Source organism: Peromyscus maniculatus, chromosome X (assembly GCF_049852395.1).
Source record: "Peromyscus maniculatus bairdii isolate BWxNUB_F1_BW_parent chromosome X, HU_Pman_BW_mat_3.1, whole genome shotgun sequence".
NCBI lineage: Eukaryota > Metazoa > Chordata > Mammalia > Rodentia > Cricetidae > Peromyscus > Peromyscus maniculatus.
This window is the reverse complement of record NC_134875.1, coordinates 24,307,534-24,329,763: the sequence shown is the minus strand read 5'-3', so window position 1 is coordinate 24,329,763 and position 22,230 is coordinate 24,307,534. Positions and strand designations below refer to the sequence as shown.

General features: G+C 38.3%; 2 long non-coding RNA genes across 5 annotated transcripts in view; one reads left to right on the top strand and one right to left on the bottom strand.

The window, feature by feature from the left end:
- The window catches only part of LOC121826465 (uncharacterized), a 59,728-nt gene that overhangs the window by 6,243 nt on the left and 31,255 nt on the right, over nt 1-22,230 (bottom strand). The window lies entirely within an intron of this gene.
- On the top strand, nt 7,392-20,608 carry LOC143266802 (uncharacterized). Of its 4 annotated transcripts, none has more exons than XR_013048211.1 (6): nt 7,392-13,147; nt 14,549-14,935; nt 15,446-18,717; nt 18,815-19,049; nt 19,146-19,379; nt 19,471-20,608. It is a non-coding gene; the product is annotated as an uncharacterized LOC143266802 (long non-coding RNA). The 4 variants fall into 4 exon arrangements; XR_013048210.1 differs by having other exon boundaries at nt 14,549-17,083; nt 18,396-18,717; XR_013048209.1 differs by having other exon boundaries at nt 14,549-17,083; nt 18,396-19,049.

The following is a 22,230-nucleotide window of genomic DNA, read 5'->3' as shown; positions in this document are numbered from 1 at the left end:
AGTTTTAAAATTTCATTTGGGTTGGATGGTGGTGGCACACAACTTTAATCCCAGCACTCGGCAGGCAGAGGCAGGTGGATTTCTGTGAGTTTAAGGCCAACCTGGGCTACAGAGTGAGTTCCAGGACAGGCTCCAAAGCTACACAGAGAAACCCTGTCTTGAAAAACAAACGAACAAAAAAATTCATTTGGAATAGTTAAAACTACAAAGTCCTATGAATATTTTTACTTTTCGTAATTTGTCTTAAGATATGTGATCTCTCTATACATAATTTAGATAATAAGATCAACATTTTTTAACTCTAAAAGTGCCATGGTTACTTGGACTACATGGAGAAGATATGGCATGTATAATGGATACCTTGATAAAAAAATGTATTCAAAGAGGATGATAGATAAACCTTGTCAAAGGCTTGATTTGTACTCAGAAGTTTTGGCAACTGAGGGACTCACAAAATGCTGGGTATCTCTTAACGAACAAGTTACTGACTGTTGTAATTCCCACCACAAGGAATTAAGCATAATGCCAGACAGATCTGCTAAGGATTTGAAATCAGTATTTTCTACACTCGATACTGCCCCAATACTATTTTTTTTTCCACAAACGGAAGCCAGTTTTAAGTGGGTACCAGAGCTTGAAAGCATTCTATTATATGTTCATTCATACTGTAGTTTAAGGTCGTCTGTTTCTTGGCCCAAATGTTTTGTTTTCTACAGGGTTAGAGTGTTTGTCCACAAAAAAGCACATTTTGTATGTATAAATTAGTAGAACACTGTATAAATATAATCTGTACATTTTTGTATATATATGTTAATCTTTTTTATTAAACGCCCAAACTTCAAACTTGGAGAGTGGTACAAAATACATATTTTCAGCATATAATAAGCTTTTTTAAAATTAAAGAAACGTTTATTTAATGTATGTCTTCGGAAATTGAAGGATCTTGCATAATGTTTGATCACAACAATGAAAATGTAAGTAAGACACTTTTCAAGGCCATAACCCAATTGACCTAAGGACTATCATGAGGTACAAGTACTCCAAATATCACCACAATGGGGAAATAAGCATTTACTGCACATATCCTTAGGAGATCATAATCCAAAATTTATAGCAACAATATTGTCTGCTAGTCATTTAATCAAGATAATGATTGTATTAGAAGCTCATAACGTCAGGGATGACATGGTATTGTATTTTTAAATATATTTTCTTTATTCTTGAGAATTTTGTGTGTATATACAGTGAAATATGACCACATCTTTCTGTTATTTAAGTCCTCAATCAGCACCGATTTCCTCTCCAGTATTTCCCCTTCCCCATTTTATGTCTTTGTTATGTGGTAATTCACTAAGTCCAGTTAGTACTGCTCATATGAGCTTGGATGAGTGCTGTTCATATGAGCTTGGATGTGAGGCTATTCACTAGAGCCTTGAGAATATTAACAGAACATGCTGCTCCAACAGTTACCAAGTGCCAATTGCTCCTCCTAAGAGGCAAAACAGGGAGAACACTCTCCCTTATCTATGCCAAAGTTCTGGATGGCTTGTTCTTATTTGGATATCTTGGTAATCACCGGTGCTGTGAGTTCATGGGTGCAATACCCATATCCTGTCCAGAAGAGAGCACATTAGAGCACTCCTCCACATTGTCTGTCTCTTTCGTTCTTGTTGCTTCCTCTTTCTGTGATGTTCCATGAGATTTGGAAGGTGTGGGAAGTGGCATTGTTGTACATTTGGGATTTTGCTTTTACTAACACTTATTCTCTGCTCATTGGCAAATTGTTGCTCTTTGTAGTGATTGTTGCCCACTTCAGAAAGGGTTTATGTGACCATGCTGGAGAGCAATCTATGGGTATAAGCAGAAATATTTAGAAGGCAAATTTACATCACTTTTGAGAAAAATTCCAATAGCAGATTCTATCCTATGACCTTGAACTTCCCAGCCATGAGCCTTTGACTATGGTTGCAGTACCAACCATGAAGTCCCCTTATGTTGGGCAGGTCTCAAATGCACTAAGAAAGCAGCTGGTTACCTCATAATAGTGATGCAGCCGTAGCAACAGTGGGCAAATCTTGTCTGGCAAGTCACTGTTAGAGCACACAGTTTCCAGCACTGGGTGAGTACATGGGTACCTTTTATCCCCAATCCCATTCTGGCACTATGGAAGCTAGCCATCTGGAAGCTAATTTTCCGATGATTAGAATTGGATTTCTCTGTGTCTTTAGCTAAAGTGTGTGGTATGTTTATCATTAGGATTTTATCATGAAGTTTTGGTGGGTAACCAAGGACAGTGGCAAAGGTATTTGTTATCTTGTTTTATTTTCCTTTTTTTGGGGGGGGGCTGTTGTGGGGTTGGGTGTTGTTGAGACAGGGTTTCTCTGTGTAGCTTTGGAGCCTATCCAGGAATTTGCTCTGAAGACTAGGCTGGCCTCGAACTCACAGATATCCACCTGATTCTGATTCCTGTGTGTAGAGATTAAAGGCCTGCTGTTGAGGCCTTCCTGGCCAGTACTTCCAGGTGAGGTGTCTTATTTCTTACACTCTGATTTTCATTTAATAACCCATGTTTTGCAGGAGTGAAATTGTCGATGTATGCTGGGTAATTCTGTTTGAATTCTTTGTTTTAAGTTGTATTTGGAAACCACCTAAGATGTGAGTTCCCATAAAGTATTTTTAATAAATCCCTGGTTTTTAAACCATGAACCTTTGACTATGGTTGCAGTACCAAGCATGAAGTCCCCTTATGTTGGGCAGGTCTCAAATGCCCTAAGAAAGCAGCTAGTTACCTCATAATAGTGAAGCAGCCATAGCAACAGTGGGCAAATCTTGTCTGGAAAGTCAGTGTTGGAGCACACAGTTTCCAGCACTGGGTGAGTACATGGGTGCCTTTTATCCCCAATCCCATTCTGGCACTATAGAAGCTAGCCATCAGGAAGCTAATTTTCCAGTGATTTTGAAATGGATTTCTCTGTGTCTTTAGCTAAAGTGTGTGGCCCCTTCTGTGGGATGTTAATGTATGTCCTGTGGGAGCCCTTCTTGGGTTCCTTGTGGCGTTACCCAGCAGGTTTGCATAGAGGATGATTAGGACCATGGGCCTGAGTGCAGGTGTCTGAGATGGTCTACACTTGGCTGTACTGGGGGATGGTCTGTATGTCAAGTTGCTCTGATTGGTCAATAAATAAAACCTGATTGGTCGTGGCTAGGCAGGAAGTATAGGCGGGACTAACAGAGGAGAAATAAAAGAACAGGAAGGCAGAAGGAGATGCTGCCAGCCACTGCCAGGACAAGCAGCATGTGAAGATGCTGGTAAGCCACGAGCCACGTGGCAAGGTATAGATTTGTATAAATACGTTACTTTAAGATATAAGAACAGTTAACAAGAAGCCTGCCACGGCCATACAGTTTGTAAGCAATATAAGTCTCTGTGTTTACTTGGTTGGGTCTGAGCGGCTGTGGGACTGGCGGGTGACAGAGATTTGTCCTGACTGTGGGCAAGGCCGGAAAACTCTAGCTACAGGCCCCTTTATCATTAGGGGTTTATTTTATTTTATTCACAATATTCCCTCTTCTCCCTCATTCCCTTGACACCCCATCAATCTTTTAACTCCCTTATACATCCTTTCAGTTTCTGATCCCATGAATTTCACTCTTCCTCCAACAATATTTTAATTGGTTTATGGGATCATAGGCTTGGATACAGGTTTCATCCACCCTTTCTTTGGGTTCTCTCCCTAACCCCCAATTTAGTTCACATCTCTCTGTTCCTACCTATGTAAGCCTTTTCAATCACCAAAGTCTGACACTCTAATGTTTCCTAGAATTTTCCATCTCCCCCCCCCCGACTTAATGTTCCCTCCTAAAGGCCCCCTTTTGGTTTCCACAGAATGGAACCTTGACTAGGCATCATCAAAAAACATGCATAATTGAACAGGAAATGCAATAAAAATAAGCATTTCAAAGATATCAAAAAACTGACAAGTGTGAACGATACCAAAAAATGTACAATTCCATAATGCTCATTAATAAACAAAGAAGTTGGAATTAATGCTATGAAATACCATTTCCTATAAGCTACTTTGACAAATTTGTCATAAAGAAGTAATTCTAACACTAAGTACTGCCAATTATGTGGAAAATATTATTTGATGTTTTTTTATGAGTTAGGTTAGTCCAATTAATTTTGAATAATTTGGAATTACATCATGAAACTAAAATGTTTACTTTCCTATGATGACATGATCCAGGTGCTTTCACTAGAGAAAAATTTCATGTTTGTATACTGAGATGAGTATACGACTATCCATCCCACTGTAATAGAAAAATGGATGTAATCAATGCTTTTCCAACAAAATTTTGTTTTCCAGAATGAATAATGCATTTTAGTGTATTTATGGAAAACACTACATTGTGAAAGCAAACAAAACTATATAGTTAGTATGATTATGACTGTAACATAAAATCTTGAGCAGGAATATCTGTCCACAGGGTATATTAATACATGACTTCCATTTATATACATTTTAAAGCAGATAAATTTCTTTATTAGAGTGTTGTTTAGTGTCATATGCATGGATGAAATTGGAAAATCATGCCGGGCAGTGGTGGCGCACGCCTTTAATCCCAGCACTCGGGAGGCAGAGGCAGGCGGATCTCTGTGAGTTCGAGGCCAGCCTGGGCTAACAAGTGAGTTCCAGGAAAGGCGCAAAGCTACACAAGAGAAACCCTGTCTCGAAAAACCAAAAGAAAAAAGAAAAAAAAGAAATTGGAAAATCAGGAAAAATTGGCACATTTTTTTTTCTAGAGAGTGATTATAATAGGTTGATGGAGTCTGGTACACTTTACTCGTAGTAGATCAAAGGTGCTTTGAGTGGAGTTTCTGAAAAGCAGAGCCATGAATATGTTGGTTTTCTGTACTGGAAATTTGTCTTAGGAGAAGGGGTATCAGGGGAACAGGAGAGCCAAGAGATAAAAGGTGCATTCAGCTTTCAAGTAGACAGCAAATTCAGCATGATTGCACAAGGAAGCTGTAAAGCAAGTATTGAACCAAATATTTGATTCCACCATAGAGTAAGTGTTCTGACATTTGGTTTCCACATCTTTTTGTCATTGAGAAAAGCCAGGCACTTATGTGTATGTAATACAGTCTCAACAGGTGAAGAAGCTTTCCCTTGGATCAGCAAGAAAACAGGGGTAGGGGTCGGCATGACAATTTATTATTAACCAGTAGATGAAGGAGGAGTACACCACCTGATAAAGGGTATCTTGCTGGAATACTCATTTCCCAAAATAGTTTCATTCCATTTAGGTACATCTTTAGGATGTTAGTTTGTCATAGCAAGTGAGATTTTTTTTTTCAAAATGAGTCTACTGAGGCAAACTATAGTATTCAGTGCTTCAATCATTTGTCCAAGAGTTATAATGTCTTATCTTTCCTTCACCCCACTGGACATTTATTCCCCTATTGTTAGCAATTTTACTATTCTCAGTTACCTTCTTGATGGTTTGATACTTATTAGTTTATGGTTGAACATAAAATATGGATCAAAGGTCCTGGATGAGAACCCACTAATATTATTCAACTAAGATCTAGTATTAAGATAACCCCTAAAGATTGATCATTATATTATGTATGAAAGCATCTCTCAAGTTTCATCACCAGATTACTTTGGCAACAGATCACATTGTAATCCTCTTATTTGAAGCATAATACACATAGTTGTTACATAAGGTAAAATAAAAAGACATAATTTTACATATTGGCTTTAATATGCAAATATATTGGAGGTATTTATGTAGCCACTTAATAGAGTGACTTCTTACGCCTTTTTCAATCATCCTTACTGTTACTTTACCCTCCTTTTGCATTTACGTCCCTCTCTGCCTCTGACTATTCCGTGTCCTCCTTCCCATCACAGGTAACCTGATATTGACCTCTCTATTGCTCTCTCAACACTACCCAGCAATGGTTGTTTTATCTCACTGGTTTTTTCTTTTCAAAAAAATTTAGTTGGCTTGTCCTGTTTCAAGTAACATAATGAAGTTATTCCATCAAGACAGTCTCAGATTAATCTTGATTTAGGCAATCTCTCATAGGTGTGCCGAGTGCCTTGCCTCCTAAGTGTTGATTAATTAATACTGTCCATCATACTAGGTATTATAAAGTATGCCTTATGTGTACATTTTAGTTAATTTTCAGAATAATTCTATGGAGTATGGGCAGTATTTCTATTGTATAAAAAATATATGGATATCCAGTCTCTGTGATTGCCCAAAGACACAGAAATAGTCATATAAATGAATCTCATCACAATAAACATGTGAGAATATTTCCCTAACTTTGAATAACTGAAGATTCTCATCTTTCCAATAATTACCATGTTCAAGTTAGTTATTTGAGAATTAAAATTTTATGTCATTAAGTATTTATCACACTACCCAAAATGTAATAAAAATGTTAAAATGAGTGAGCTATAATGAAAGTACTTTCATACTGGAAATTTCTTGCACATCTTGATAAGGCAAGTAAACCAGGTTATTTTGCTTCTGATATATTTTAGTATTAAAAATAAACCCTTCATTTATTTCTCTCATTGCATTATAATTTTTGAATGAGACATGATGTTTGAAAACATTTCATAAGACTCTTGTGCTTGCCAGAGTTACATGAATATTCTTTGTATTTGTTCTGAAATTTATCCATAAAGATAAATATCTTGTCATTATCAGGGGGATACATTAAAATTTAGAGAAATTATTGCGGATTTAATTGACTCCTGAGGCCTCTGTTAACCATATGGATGTCCATGATTGGAACTACAATGTTATTCCTATTCCTTCTGGAAGCCATGTTGATTCAAATGGTCCTTGTTACCATGGGATAACATCTTGATTGCCATGACCTCTCTGGCCCCATATGACCATACTAATGTAAGTATTCTGTGTTGCCAACATAAAGAATGTAAATTTACAAGAACAATAATACAACTGAAACTAAGTTCATATCTGGGATACTTGCTGTCACCTCCAAACAAATTGAATACATTCATCACTGCTGAATCTGTAAAACATGCAGATGTCCATGAGAAGGCATACCATGTTATTCCTACTATTTCTGGAAGCCACATAATGCCAGGGTTCATTCTTGCTCATGGATCTAATGTTGATGTCTATCTGTCCTGCTACCTGAGACCATGTTGATGCAAGAGTTCTATATTTCCATCATGAAGATAGTTAATTTCCTAATCTCAACTACCGTAGTAAACTATGTTTCTATCCATTCTATGTGCTGCCAGCTGATAACTTGTGGATTTAATTGATCCCTGCTTGTTCTGTTACCCATATGGATGTCCATGATTGGAACCATAATACTTTTCATACTACTTCTGGACACCATGTCGATTTTCATGATATCTGTTGCTACAGGTGATGATGTTAATGTAAGTGATCCTTGTTGACAATGTATAGAATGGTAATTTCCAAGATTTAACAAACTTTTGGTAACTAAAGTTGATACACATTATTCATGCTGCCACCTGCAGCCATACTGAGGTCATTGATCACTGATGCCTATGCAAACCGTGCTAATATTAATGAATGGAGCTCCCCTGCATTCCTATTGTTTCTGTAAGCCATGTTGATGAAGGTGGTCCTTTATGCAATGGGTTAACATCATGATTGCCATAAATTCTCCAGCCCCTTATGGCTATTTTAAGCCCCCTTTTGGCAATATGTAGAATGGTAATTTCCAAGATTTAGCAAGCATGGGTCACTAGGCAGATATCCATAATTCATGCTGCAACCTCCAACCATGCTGATGTCCTTGACAGCCATTGCCACTGTTAAACCTGTTGATGTCTATGAATGCCCCTACAATGCATTCCTCTTGTTTCTGTAAGCCTTGTTGATACATGATACAATCCTTGTTCCCATGAGATAACATTTTGATTGCCATGACCTCCTTGGCCCCTAATGATCATATTGTTGGAAGTGTTCTGTGTTGCCAACATAAAGAACGTAATTTCAAGAATTAAAATACCAAACAAAACCAAGATGATATCTGCAATATTTGCTGTCACCACCAAAGAAATTGAATTAATTTATCCCTGCTGCATCTGTTATATATGTGTATGTCCATGAGCAGACATACGATAAAATTCCTATTATTTCTGGAAACAAGGTTGATGACAGCGTTCTTTCTTGCACATGGAACTTATTTTGATGTCTATCTGTCCTCCTACCTGACACCATGTTGGTACAAGAGTTCTGTCTTTCCATCATGAAGAAAATTAATTTCTCTGATCTCAAATACCAAAGTAAACTGTGTGGCTATTCATTCTAATTTCTGCCACCTGAAACCCTGTAGATATAATACATTCCTACTGCTTCTGTGAACCATGTGGCTGTCCATGATTGGAGGCACAATGCCACTCTTATTACTTCTGGAAGCAATGTTGATGCTAATTATCTTCTACCACTTGGCACCATGTTTTTATATGATTTCTCCTGCTACAAGTTACCACCTTAAGATAAGTTTTCGTTGTTGCCAGTTTATAGAATGGTAATTTCCAAGATTTAATTAACTTTTGGTAGCTAAGTTGATACACATAATTCATACTGCCACCTGCAGCCAACCTGACGTTATTGGTCACTGCTGCCTTTGCAAACAAGGTTGATATTAGTGAGTAGAGCTCCCATGCATTCCTATTCATTCTAGAAGCCATGTTGATGCATGTGGTCCTTGTTACCATGGGACAGCACCTTGATGGCTTTGATTTCTCCATCCCCTCATGATCTTATTAATGTAAGTATTCTGTATTGCCAATATGAAGAATTAAATTTTCAAGAATTGAAATACCAATAGAAACTAAGATAATAACCAAAAGACATGCTGCTACCTCCAAATAAGTTGAGGTCTTTAAATCCAGCTGAGTCTTTTAAACATGTGCTTGGCCATGATTGGCACTACAATGCTATTTCTACTCCTTCTGGAAGCAATGTTGATGCTCATGATCTTCTTACCACTGGACACCATGTTGACTTACATGATCTTTCCTGCAACAAGTGACAGTATTAAGGTAAGTGTTCCTTTTTGGCAATATATAGAATGGTAATTCCCAAGATTTAATGAACCTTTGTTAACTTAGCTAATATCTCTAAGTCATGCTGCCACCTGCACCCATGCTGATATCATTGAATGTTCCCTGTTGATGTCTATGAAAGGAAGTGCCATGCATTCCTATTAGTTTTGTAAGCCATGATATTCATGTGGTCCTTGTTACCATGAGATGACATCTTTATTGCCATGATCTCTCTGGCCCCTTATGACCATATTAATGTAAATGTTCTGTGTTGGCAACAAAAAGAATGTAAATTTTCAAGAACAAAAATACCAACTGAAACTAGTTGATATCCAGAATACTTGCTGATGCCTCCAAACAAATTGAATTCATTTATCCCTGCTACACCTATTGAACATGTGGATTTCATGAGCAGATAAATCATGCTATTTCTACTATTTCCGGGAGTCACATTGATGCCAGGGTTCTTCTTGCCCATGGATCTGATGTTGATGTCCATCTGTCCTGCTTCCTGAGATCATGTTGATGCAAGAGATCTGTCTTTTCAACAAGAAGAATGTTAATTTCCCTGATCTCTACTACCATAGTAAACTATGTGGCTATCCATTCAACATTCTGCCACCTGAAAACTCGTGGATTTAATGGATTCCTGCTGCTTTTGTTACCCATATGGATGTCCATGATTGGAACTATAATTCTTTCCTTACTACTTCAGGTAGCAGTGTTGATGCTCATGGTCTTCTAAACCACTGGACACCATGTTGATATCCATGATCTCTGTTTCTACAGGTGATTATGTTAATGTAGATTTTACTTGTTTTAAATGTATAGAATGGTAATTTCCATGATTTAACCAACTTTTGATAAATGAGTTGGTACACATAATTCATACTAGTACCTGCAGCTGATGTCATGGATCACTGATGCCTTTGCAAACCCTGCTGATATTAATGAATTGTGCTCCCCTGCATTTCTATTGTTTCTGTAAGCCATGTTGATGCAGGTGTTCCTTTATATCATGGGTTAACATCATGATTACCATAAATTCTCCAGCCCATTATGGCCATATTCAGGCAAAAGTTTCTTTTTGGCAATGCATAGAATGATAATTTCCAAGATTTAACAAGCATTTGTAACTAAGCAGATATCCATAATTCATCATGCCATTACAAACATGCTGTTGTCATTGATCTCTGTTGCAACTTTTAACCCTGTTGATATCTATGAATGCACCTCCAATGCATTGCTGTTGTTTCTGTGAGCCATGTTGATGAATGTAGTCCTTGTTACCATGAGATAACATTTTGATTGCCGTGACCTCTCTGGCCCTTTATGTTCATATGGATGGAAGTGTTCTGTGTTGCCAACACAGAGAATGTAAATTTCCAAAAATTCAAATACCAACTGAACCTAAGTTGGTATCCAGAATATTTGCTGTCACCTCCAAACAATTTGAATTCTTTCATCCCTGCTCCATCTCTTAAACATGTGGATGTCCATGAGCAGACATACAATGCTATTTCTACTATTTCTGGAAGCCACAATGATGCAAGGATTCTTTCTTGCCCATGTATCTGATGTTGATGTCTATCTGTCCTCCTACTGGAAATCATGTTGGTGGTATATCCATCACGAAGAAAGTTAATTTCTCTCATCTCAACTACCAAAGTAAACTGTGTGGCTATCGATTCTATATTTTACCACCTGAAACACTGTGGATATAATACATCCCTATTGCTTCTGTTAACTATGTGGATGTCCATGATTGGAGGCACAATACCATTCCTACTACTCCAGAAGCAATATTGATGCTCATTATCTTCTTTCCACTGGATACCATATTCATTTCTGTGATCTCTCCTGCTACAAGTCACCACCTTAAGGTAAGTGTTTGTTGTTGCCAATGTATAGGATGATAATTTCCAAGATTTAACCAGCTTTTGATTCCCATTGTTCATGCTGCCACCTGCCACCATGCTGATGTCATTGATCACTGCTGCAATTGCAAACCCTGTTGATATTAATGTATGGAGCTCCCATGCATTCCTATTAGTTCTGTAAGCCATGTCGATGCATATGGTCATTTTTACCAAGGGATAACAGCTTGATTGCTATGAATTCTCCATCCCCTTAACACATTATTTATGTAAGAGTTCTGTGTTGCCAATATGAATAATGTAATTTTCAAGATTTGAAATACTAACAGAAATTGGCTTAATATCTTGAATACATGCTGCTACCTCCAAACAATTTGAGTTCATTAATTCTAGCTGAGTCTATTATAACTGTGCATGTCCATGATTGGAACTACAATGCTATCTATTCCTATGCTTCTTGGAAGCAATATTGATGCTCTTGATCTTCTTACCACTGGACACCATGGTGACTTCCCTGATTTCTCCTGCTTCAAGTGACCATGTTAAGGTAAGTGTACCTTTTTGGCAATATATAAAATGGTGATTACCAAGATTTAATGAACCTTTGTTGACGTAGCTGATACTTGTAATTCATGCTGCCACCTGCACCCATGATGATGTCATTGACTCCTGCTGCCTCTGTTAACCTTGTTGATGTCTATTAAAGGACCTGATAGGAATTCCTAATGTTTCGCTAAGCCATGTTGATGCATTTGTTCCTTGTTACCATGTCATAATATCTTGATTGCCATGACTTCTCTGGACACCTATGACCATATTGATGTATATGTTCTGTGTTGCCAACATAAATAATGTAAATTTCTAAGAACAAAAATACCAACAGAAACTAAGTTGACATTTGGAATAATTGTCACATCCAACCAAGATGAATTCATTTATCCCTTTCGCAACTGTTAAACATGCAGATGTCCATGAGAAGACATGCCATGCTATTCCTACTATTTCTGGAAGCTATGTTGATGCCAGGATTCTTTCTTGCCCATGGATCTGATATTGATGTCCATATGTCCTCCAACCTCAGGCCATGTTGATGCAAGTGTTCTGTCTTTTCAACAAAAAAGAATGTTAATTTCCCTAATTTCAACTCCCATAGTAGATTATGTGGCAATCCGTTCCACATTCTACCACCTGAAATCTTGTGGATTTAATTGTTCCGTGTTGCTTCCAATGCCCATATGGATGTCCGTGATTGGAACTATAATGCTTTTGCTACTACATCTGGTAGCAGTGTTGATGCTCATGGTCTTGTAAACAACTGGACACCATGTCAATTTTCATGATATCTGTTGCTACAGTTGATGATGTTAATGTAAGTGCTATTTGTTGCCAATATATAGAATGAAAATTTCCAAGATTTAACCAAATTTTGTTAACTACTTGATACACATAATTCATGCTGCCACCTGCAGTCATGCTGATGTCATTGATCACTGCTGCCTTTGCAAACCCTGGTGATATTAATGAATGGAGCTCTCCTGCATTCCTATTGGTTCTGCAAGCCACGTTGATGCAGGTAGTCCTTTATACCATGTGTTAATATCTTGATTGCCATAATCTCTCAAGCCCCTTATGGCCATATTAAGGCAAGGGTTTTTGTTTGGCAATGTGTAGAATGGTAATCTTCAAGATTTAATAAGAATTGGCAACTAAGCAGATATCCCTAATTCATGCTACCATCTAATACCATGCTGATATCATTGACACCCGTTGCCACTCTTAACAATGTTGCTGTCTATGAATGCACCTCCAATGCATTCCTATTGGTTCTGTAAGCCATGTTGATGAGTGTGGTCATTATTACTGTGGGATAACACCTTGATTGCTTGAATTCTCCATCCTCTTATCACCATATGGATGGAAGTGTTCTGTGTTGCCCATATGAAGAATGTAATATTCAAGAATTGAAATACTTACAGAAACTAAGTTAATATCCTGAATATATGCTCCTATCTCCAAACAAGTTGAGGTCTTTAAACCCAGCTGAGTCTCTTAAACATGTGCATGTCCATGATTGGAACTACAATGCTATTCCTACTCCTTCTGGAAGGAATGTTGATGATCATGATCTTCTAACCACTGGACATAATGGTGACTTCCAAGATCTCTCCTGATATAAGTGACCTTATTAAGGTAAGTGTACATTTATGGCAATATATACAATGATAATTTCAGGGTGATTTAATGAACTTTTGTTACCTAGGCTGATATCTGTATTTCATGCTGCCACCTATACCCATGCTGATGTCTTTGACTACTGCTGCCTCTGTTAACCTTGTTGATGTCTATGAAAGGGCCTGACAGGAATTCCTATTGTTTCTGTAAGCCATGTTGTTTCATATGATCCTTGTTACCGAGGGATTGAATCTTGTTTGCCATGACCTCTCTGGCCCTATATGACCATATTAATGTAAGTGTTCTGTGTTGCCAACATAAAGAATGTAAATTCCGAAAAACAAAATTACCAACAGAAACTAAGTTGATATCCGGAATACTTGCTGTAACCTCCAAACAATTTGAACTCATTCATCCTTGGTGCATCGTTTAAGCATGCAAATATCTATGAGCGAATATATCATGCTATTCCTACTATTTCTGGAAGTCACATTGATGCCAGGGTTTTCTCTTGCCCATGGGTCTGATATTTATGTCTGTTTGTCCTACTACCTGCGAACATATTGATGCAAGAGATCTGTCTTTCCAACATGAAGAATGTTAATTTCCCTGATCTCAACTACCATAGTAAACTATGTGGCTATCCATTCTACGTGCTGCCACATGATACACTGTGCTTTTACGTGATCCCTGCTGCTTCCATTACTCATATGGATGACCATGATTGAAACTATAATGCTTTTCCTACTACTTCTGGTAGCAGTGTTGATGCTCATGTTCTAATAAACCACCGGACACCATGGTAATTTCCATGATTTATCCAAGTTTGGTACCTGAGTTGGTACACATAATTCATACTAGTACGTGCAGCCATGCTGATGTCATTGATCACTGATGCCTTTGCAATCCCTGCTGATATTAATGAATGTAGCTCCCATGCATTCCTATTGTTTCTGTAAGCCATGTTGATACAGGTCTTCCTTTATAACATGGGTTAACATCTTGATTGCCTAAATTCTCTAGCCCATTATGACCATATTAAGGCAAGGGTTCCTTTTTGGCAATGTGTAGAATGGTAATTTCCAAGATTTAACAAGCATTGTTTACTAAGCAGGTATCCATAATTCATGCTTCCATCTCCAACCATGCTGATGTCATTGATCCCTGTTGCCACTGTTAACCCTGTTGATGTCTATGAATGTACCTCCAATGCATTACTGTTGGTTCTGTAAACCGTGTTGATGCATGTGGTCCTTGTTACCATGGGATAACATCTTGATTGCCATGACCTCTCTGGCCACTTATGACATTTTTGATGGAAGTGTTCTGTTTTGCTAAGAATTTAAATACCAAGTGAAAATAACTTGATATCTGGATTATTTGCTGTCACCTCCAAAAAATTGAATTCATTTATTCCAGCTGCATGTGTTAAACATATAGATGTCCATGAACAGACATACCATGCTATTCCTACTATTTCTGGAAGCCACACTGAGGCCAGCGTTCTCTCTTGCCCATCGATCTGATGTTGATGTCTATCTGTCCTCCTACCTGACATCATGTTGGTGCAAGAGTCTTTCCATCATGAAGAAAGTTAATTTTCTGATCTCAACTACCAAAGTAAACTGTGTGGCTATCCATTCTACATTTTCCACCTGAAATACTGTTAACCATGTGGATGACCATGATTGGAGGCACAATTCAATTTCTACTATTCCAGAAGCAATATTGATGCTCATTATCTTGTTACCACTGGGCAACATGTTGATTTCTATGATCTCTCCTCCTACAAGTCACCACCTTAAGGTAAGTGTTTGTTGTTGCCAATGTATAGAATGGTAATTTCCAAGATTTACCTAACTTTTGGTAACTAATTTGATACACATAATTCATACTGCCACCTGCAGCCATGCTGATGCCATTGATTATTGCTGCCTTTGCAAACCCCGTTGATATTAATGAATGGAACTCCCATGCATTCCTATTGGTACTGTAAGCCATATTGATGCATGTGGTCCTTGTTACCATCGGATAACACCTTGATTGCTTTCAATTCTCCATCCCCTTATCACCTTATTTTTGTAAGTGTTGGGTATTGGCAATATGAAGAATATACTTATCAAGAATTGAAAGAAATACTAACAGAAACTAAGTTAATATCCTGAATACATGCTCCTAACTCCAAGCAAGTTGAGGTCATTAAACCCAGCTGTGTCTCTTAAACATGTGCATGTCCATGTTTGGAACTACAATGCTATTCCTACTCCTTCTGGAAGCAATGTTGTTGCTTATGATCTTCCTACCATTGGACCCCAGGTTGATTTCCATGATCTCTCCTGCTACAAGTGACAATATTAAGGTAAGTGTTCTTTTTTGTCAATATATAGAATGGTAATTCCTAAGATTTAATGAACCTTTGGTAATGTAGCTGATATCTGTAATTCATGCTGCCACCTGCACCTATTCTGATGTCATTGACCTCTTCTTCCTCTTTTAACCTTGATAATGTTTATGAAACCACCTGTCTTACATTGCTATGGTTTGTAAGCCATGTTGATGCATGTGGTCCCTCTTACCATAGGATAACATCGTGATTGGCATTACCTCTCTGGCTCGTTATGACCATATTAATGTAAATGTTCTGTGTTGCCATCATAAAGAATGTAAATTTCTAAGAACAAAAATACCAACTGAAACTAAGTTGATATCTGGAATACTTGCTGTCACTTCCAAACAATTTGAATTAATTCATCCCTACTGGATCCTTTAGAAATTGATGTCTGTGACCAGACATATCATGTTTTTCCTACTATATTTAGAAGCATGTTGATGCCAGGGTTCTTTGCTTGCCCATGGATCTCATGTTGATGTCCATCAGTCTGGCTACTAGAGACTATGTTCTGTCTTTCCATGATGAAGAAAGTTAATTTCCCTGCTTCCATCTACCAAAGTAAACTATGTGGCTATCCTTTCAACATGCTGCTACCTGAAACCTTGTGGAATTTATTGTTCCCTGCTACTTCTTTTATCCATATGGATGTCCATTTTTAGAACTATAATGCTTTTCCTACTTCTTCTGGTAGCAGTGTTGACACTCATGCTTTTGTAAATAACTTGACACCATGTTGGTTTCCATGATCTCTCCTGATACAGGTATTTATGTTAATGTAGGTGTTACTTATTGCCAATGTATAGAATGGTAATTTCCAAGATTTAACCAACTTTTGGTAACTAGTTGATACACATTATTCATGCTCTCACCTGCAGCCATGCTGATGTTATTGATCACTGATGCCTTTGCAAACCCTGTTGATATTAATGAATGGAGCTCCCCTTTATTCCTATTGGTTTTGTAAACCACGTTGTTGCAGGTGGTCATTTTTACCATTGGCTAACATCTTGATTGCCATAAATTCTCTAGTCCCTAATGACCATATTAAGGCAAGTGTTCCTTTTTGGCAATGTGTAGAATGGTAATTTCCAAGATATATCAAGCATTGGTTAATAAACAAATATCCATATTTCATGCTGCCATATCCTATCATGCTGATCTCATTGATCCCTTTTGCTACTGGTAACCCTGTTGATGTCTATGAATGTACCTGTAATACATTTGTTGTTTCTGAAAGCCATGTTGACGCATGTCCTTATTACCATGGGATAACACCTTGATTGCTTTCAATTCTCCATCACCTTATTTATGTAAGTGTTCCTTTACCCATATGAAGAATGTAACTTCCAGGAATTGATATACTAACAGAAACTAAGTTAATATCCTGAATACATGCTGCTACCTCCAAACAAGTTGAGGTCTTTAATTTCAGCCTTTCTCTTAAACATATTCATGTCCATGATTGGAACTATAATGCTTTTCCTACTCCTTCTGGAAGCAAAGTTGATGCTCGTGTTCTTCCTACCACTGTGATCTTTCCTCCTACAAGTTACCATGCTAATGTAAGTGTTCTTTTTTGCAACATATTGAATGGTAATTGCTAAAATTCAATGAACTTTGGTAACTTAGCTGGTGTCTGTAATTCATTTTTACACGTGCACTCATGCTGATGTCATTGACCCCTGCTGCCTCTGTTTACCTTGTTGATGTCTATGAAAAGACCTTCCGGGCACTCCTTTGGTTCGGTAAGCCATGTTGATGCAGGTGGACTTTGTTTTAATGGGATAACATCTTGATTGCCATGACCTCTCTGGCCCCTTATGGCCATATTAAGGTAAGTGTACATTTTGCTAACAGGAAGAATGTAAATTTTCATGATCTGAAATACCAACTGAAGGTAAGTTGATATCTGGAATACTTGCTGCTACCTCCATATAAATTGAATTCATTTATCGCTGCTGCATCTGGTAAATATGTGGATGTCCAGGATCCATTATCTTATGGAATTTCTGGCATTACTAGAAGCCATGTGGATGCCTGTGGTCCTTCTTGCCAGTATATTCCATATAGATTTCCTTGAACTCTTGCCACCTGTGACAATGTTAATGTTAAGTGTTCTGTGTTCTCAATGTGAAGAACATTAATTTCCAAGAATTTAACGACCAACTGAAACTATGTTGATATACAGAATACATGGTGCCACCTCCAAACATGTTGAAGTCAATGATCCCTTCTGCCTCTTTTGGACATATTGGTGTTTATGATTCTAATTATGATATTCCTAGTACATTTGAAATCCATGATGATGCCCATCATATTTGTACCAGTGGATACCATATTGTGTTTTGTGATCTCTCCTGCTGTCTTTACCTTGTTAAATTAAATATTCTCTCACCAACATGAAGAATATTAAGTTCCAAGATTTAACCATTGAAATGTTAAGTTCCAAGATTTCCCTAATCTTGGAAACTAATTTTATATCTATAATTCTTGGTGTCATCTGAATCTATGGTCATTTTATTGATCCCTCTTCTCTTTGTTAACCATGTTGATGCCTATGATCAGAACTTTCATGCTATTCTTTTTTTTCATATATATATATATATTTTACAATACCATTCAGTTCTACATATCAGTCATGGGTTCCCCTATTCTCCCCCCTCCAACCCCCTCCCCTTACCCCCAACATGCTATTCTTATTCCTTCTGGAAGCCATGTTGATTCCCCTGCTCCTTGTTACCTCTGGATAATGTCTTGATATTGGTTCCCTTGTGCCTCTGTTAACCAAATTGATGTCCATTATTTAATGACCTACCATGCTCTTAGTACTATGTCTGGAAGCCTTGTTGATGCTTGTGGTCTTTCTTACTGTAGATAGGACATTGATGTCCATACCCATGGAGATATTCTGCTATCTGAGACCCTACTGATGCAAGAGTTATGTTTTGCCAACGTGATGAATGTTAATTGCTATGATCTCAGCTACCATCTGAAACTGGTGATATTTACATGCTACCACCTGCAACCTTGGTGATGACATGGATACCTGCTGTTCTCTTTATCATGTTGATGATCTTTACTATGCTATTCTTATTGGTTTGAAGTCCATGTGGATGCCTTATGTTACGTTTTGCTCCTGGATAAGGTATTGGTGTTGATGTCCATGTACTGTAATGCCACCTGAGTCCAAACTGAGGTAAGTATTCTGTGCTGCCCACATGAATAATGTTGATTTTCCTGATCCCACATGCCATCCAGAACTAATTTAATACTCCTGATGCATGCCACTGCAGGAAATCATGTTGATGTCACTGTTCTTTGCTGCATTTTCTAACCATGTTGATGTTCATCATCCAACCTACTATCCAAACTTTGTTGATGATAGTGATCTATGTTGTAGCTGTTAACCATGTTGAGGTTACTGAACTTTGCTACCACCTCTAACCATATTGATGTCTGCAGTGTACAGTGTCATCAGAAACAGTGTTGAAGTCATTTGTCCATACTGCTACCTTAGACCCAGTTCAAGTAAGTTTCCTGTGTCCCTCATGTGTACAATATTGATTTCTATGATCTGTCTGCCACCTGAAACTAAGTTGATATCCATGATCTATATTGACACAGGCAACCATGTTGATGTCAGTGATTCTTGCTGCCTCTCTTAACCTTGCTGATGTCCATGATTCGAACTGTCATTTGAAACTTTGTTGATGTCACTGATCTTTGCTGTTGCTGTCAACCATGTTGATGCTACTGAAACATGCTTCCACTTGTAACCATACTGCTGTCTCTAGTCTGTTATCATCTGTGACAGTTCTGAAATCAATGGTATATACTACCACCTGAGACCCACTTCAGGTAAGTGTCCTGTGTTGGCACTGTATACAATGTTGATTTCTGTGATTTGTCTGCCACCTGAAACTAAGTTGATGTTTATGATCTGCCACAGGAAACCAACCATGTTGATGTCACTGATCTTTGTTCCCTGTTTTGACCATGTGGATGTCCATTATCTGACTTATCATCTGAAATTATGTTGATATCACTCATTCATGCTGCTGCTTATAACCATGTTTATGGCCATAGTCTTTGTTAGAATCTTAGACCTTGTGAATGTCCATTGTCCATGTTGCCACCTGAGTCCATGATGATGACCATGATGACTTTAGTCTTTGCTGCTGTCAGTCATAATGTCGATGCCTCTGATTGGTGCTTTTACTGGGGACTAGGTCAATATGAATGATCTGAGCTGCCAACAGAAACTATTTTGATATCATTAAGCCATCCTTGGGCTGGAGACCATGTTGAAATCTTTGTCATTGATGCCACCAAATACTATGTTTATGTTCATGCTCTGGGTTGCATGGTCCAGTTGGATATCCATGACCCAGCTGCTGATGAAGACTGTGTCGATGTCTGTGGTCAGTACTGCCACAAGAAGACATCCTGATAGTGATCTGTGATGCCTCCCTCAAACATGTTATGTTGGTGATCTGGGTTGATGTCCTGGACCAGATGGATGGCAGTTATCCATACCGTCACCAGAAATCTTGTGGACCATGATCCGTTCTGCTCCTGGAAACTCTGTAGAAGTCTATGATTCATTCTGCTGCTGGAAACCATGTGTAAGGCCTTGATCTGTACTGCCACTGCCTTCTATGGGCAAGGAACTTCTTTTGCAGTAGTATCAATGACTGTAGAATCATTACTGAAATTCAGATGGACATTGAAGGCTTCTGTGCCACCATCCCTCCAAAAAAGAAAATCTAGACAGGATCTAATTGGAGAGTTCTTGAAAGTTGTAATAAAATTACTTAACTGTAACTCTTCACAGTTGATGACTTCAGGCAGGGGTTTGGAAAGAACACCTTTTTAAAAGGCTGGCTACTGCAACTTTGCCCATGCTCTAATGAGTATAAGGAGAACACCAATTGGACTTGTTATATTGCATTTTTTCTATTCTGAGGGAGGATGCCACAAGGGTGAGAGGGTGGACCTGGGAGGAATGGGAATCAAGTGTGATTGAGGTATGTTGTATGACATTTTCAAATGATTAATAAAATATTAGGTTGGTAAAATAAAAAAAAGTGTGAAATAGAATGTATTTTAAATTTGGCCTACAACTGATTGCTTATTTTAACTATATGACTTGAAACACAGCCTAACTACCTTAGACATTGTTCTGGTGATGTAAAGAGACACCATGATCAAAGCAATTATTACAAGAGAAAGCATTTAATCTGGGGCTTGTTTTCAGTGTCAGAGGTTAAGGCCATTATCATCATGGCGGGAAACACGGTGGCATGCCAGCAGACTCTGGAGCAGTAGTTGAAAACTATATCCTGATCCATAGGCAGAGAGAGCAAAGACTTTGGACTTGGCATGGGCTTTTGAACCCTCACTGCCCACTCCCAGTGACACATTTCCTCCTACAAGGCCCCACTTCCTAATTCAAGCATTCAAGTATATGAGCCTATGGATGCCATTCTTATACAAACCACCACATTATCTGAGAGTACTTTTTAAAATTTGTTTTATTCTTTCAAGAGCTTATACATTTAGACAATATATTTTTATTTTATCTATTGACCATTTCTTCCCTTCAACTCCCTTAGTGGTCCCAGTATGTCATTTTCTCAACTTCATGCATTCTTTTTTAATTAATAACCCTCTGAGTCCAATTAGTGTTGCCCATGTGCCCATATGTCTGAGTCCACCTACTGGAGCATGGACAATCTAACAGAGGCCATTTCTCCAAAAGGAGTGACTTTCCCTTTCTCAGAAGCCATCGGTTGCTCATAGCCCCTACAATGGTGTGCCATTAGACACATCCTTCACAATTCATGTTAGAACTTTGAAGAGTTTGATCTTGAGTAGGTAGACAAAAGTACTGTTAATTGTACTATGCAGCAGTTATGTTATTTACAGAAATCTGCATTTCAAATCTCTGACTCGGTTGTCTATTCAATTCTTTTTGCATGCTTTTCTGTGATATCCACATGACTTTTGTTGAGTGAAGGGCAATATAGCAGATTCTTCCATGGTTGAGCTCTCAGTTTCTTTTACTCTGTATTTTGACCAGCTATGAGTCTTTGCCTTAATGGCAATACTGTGAAAAAGAAGTGTATCAAGAGATATTGAGGCCATTATTAGAAAAAGTACAGAGACAACTAGTCAAACTAGTGGACAAACATGAACTGTGCACCAATAGCTGAAGAGCCCCTGTGGTACTGGACTAGGCCCACTGGATAAGTGAGACAGTTTTAGTTGAACTGAATTGGGGGCCCACATGCACTGGGACCAGGACCTGTCCTTAGTGCATGAGCCTGCTTTAGAGAACCTAGGGCCTATGCTGAGACACTTTGCTCAGCCTTGGTGCAGGGAGGAGGGGCTTGGACCTGCCTCAACTGAATCTGCAAGGGTGGGCTAACTCCCCAGGGGAGACCTTGCCTTGGAGGAAGTGGGAATGGGGGGTTGTTTGGGTGGGAAACTGGGAGGTGGGAGAGGGAGGACAGGGCAATCTGTGGTTGATATTTAAGATGAATAGAAAAATCTCTTAACAATTAAAACAAGAAAAAGAAAAAGAAGTGTCTCTGACCAAAGTTGAGAGTGACCCAAATCTAAGGGTATAAACACAAATATTCAGAAGACAGATTGTAGCATGGCTGTTAAATATAACAATAGCAGTGTGTTCACACCTAGTAGCTGT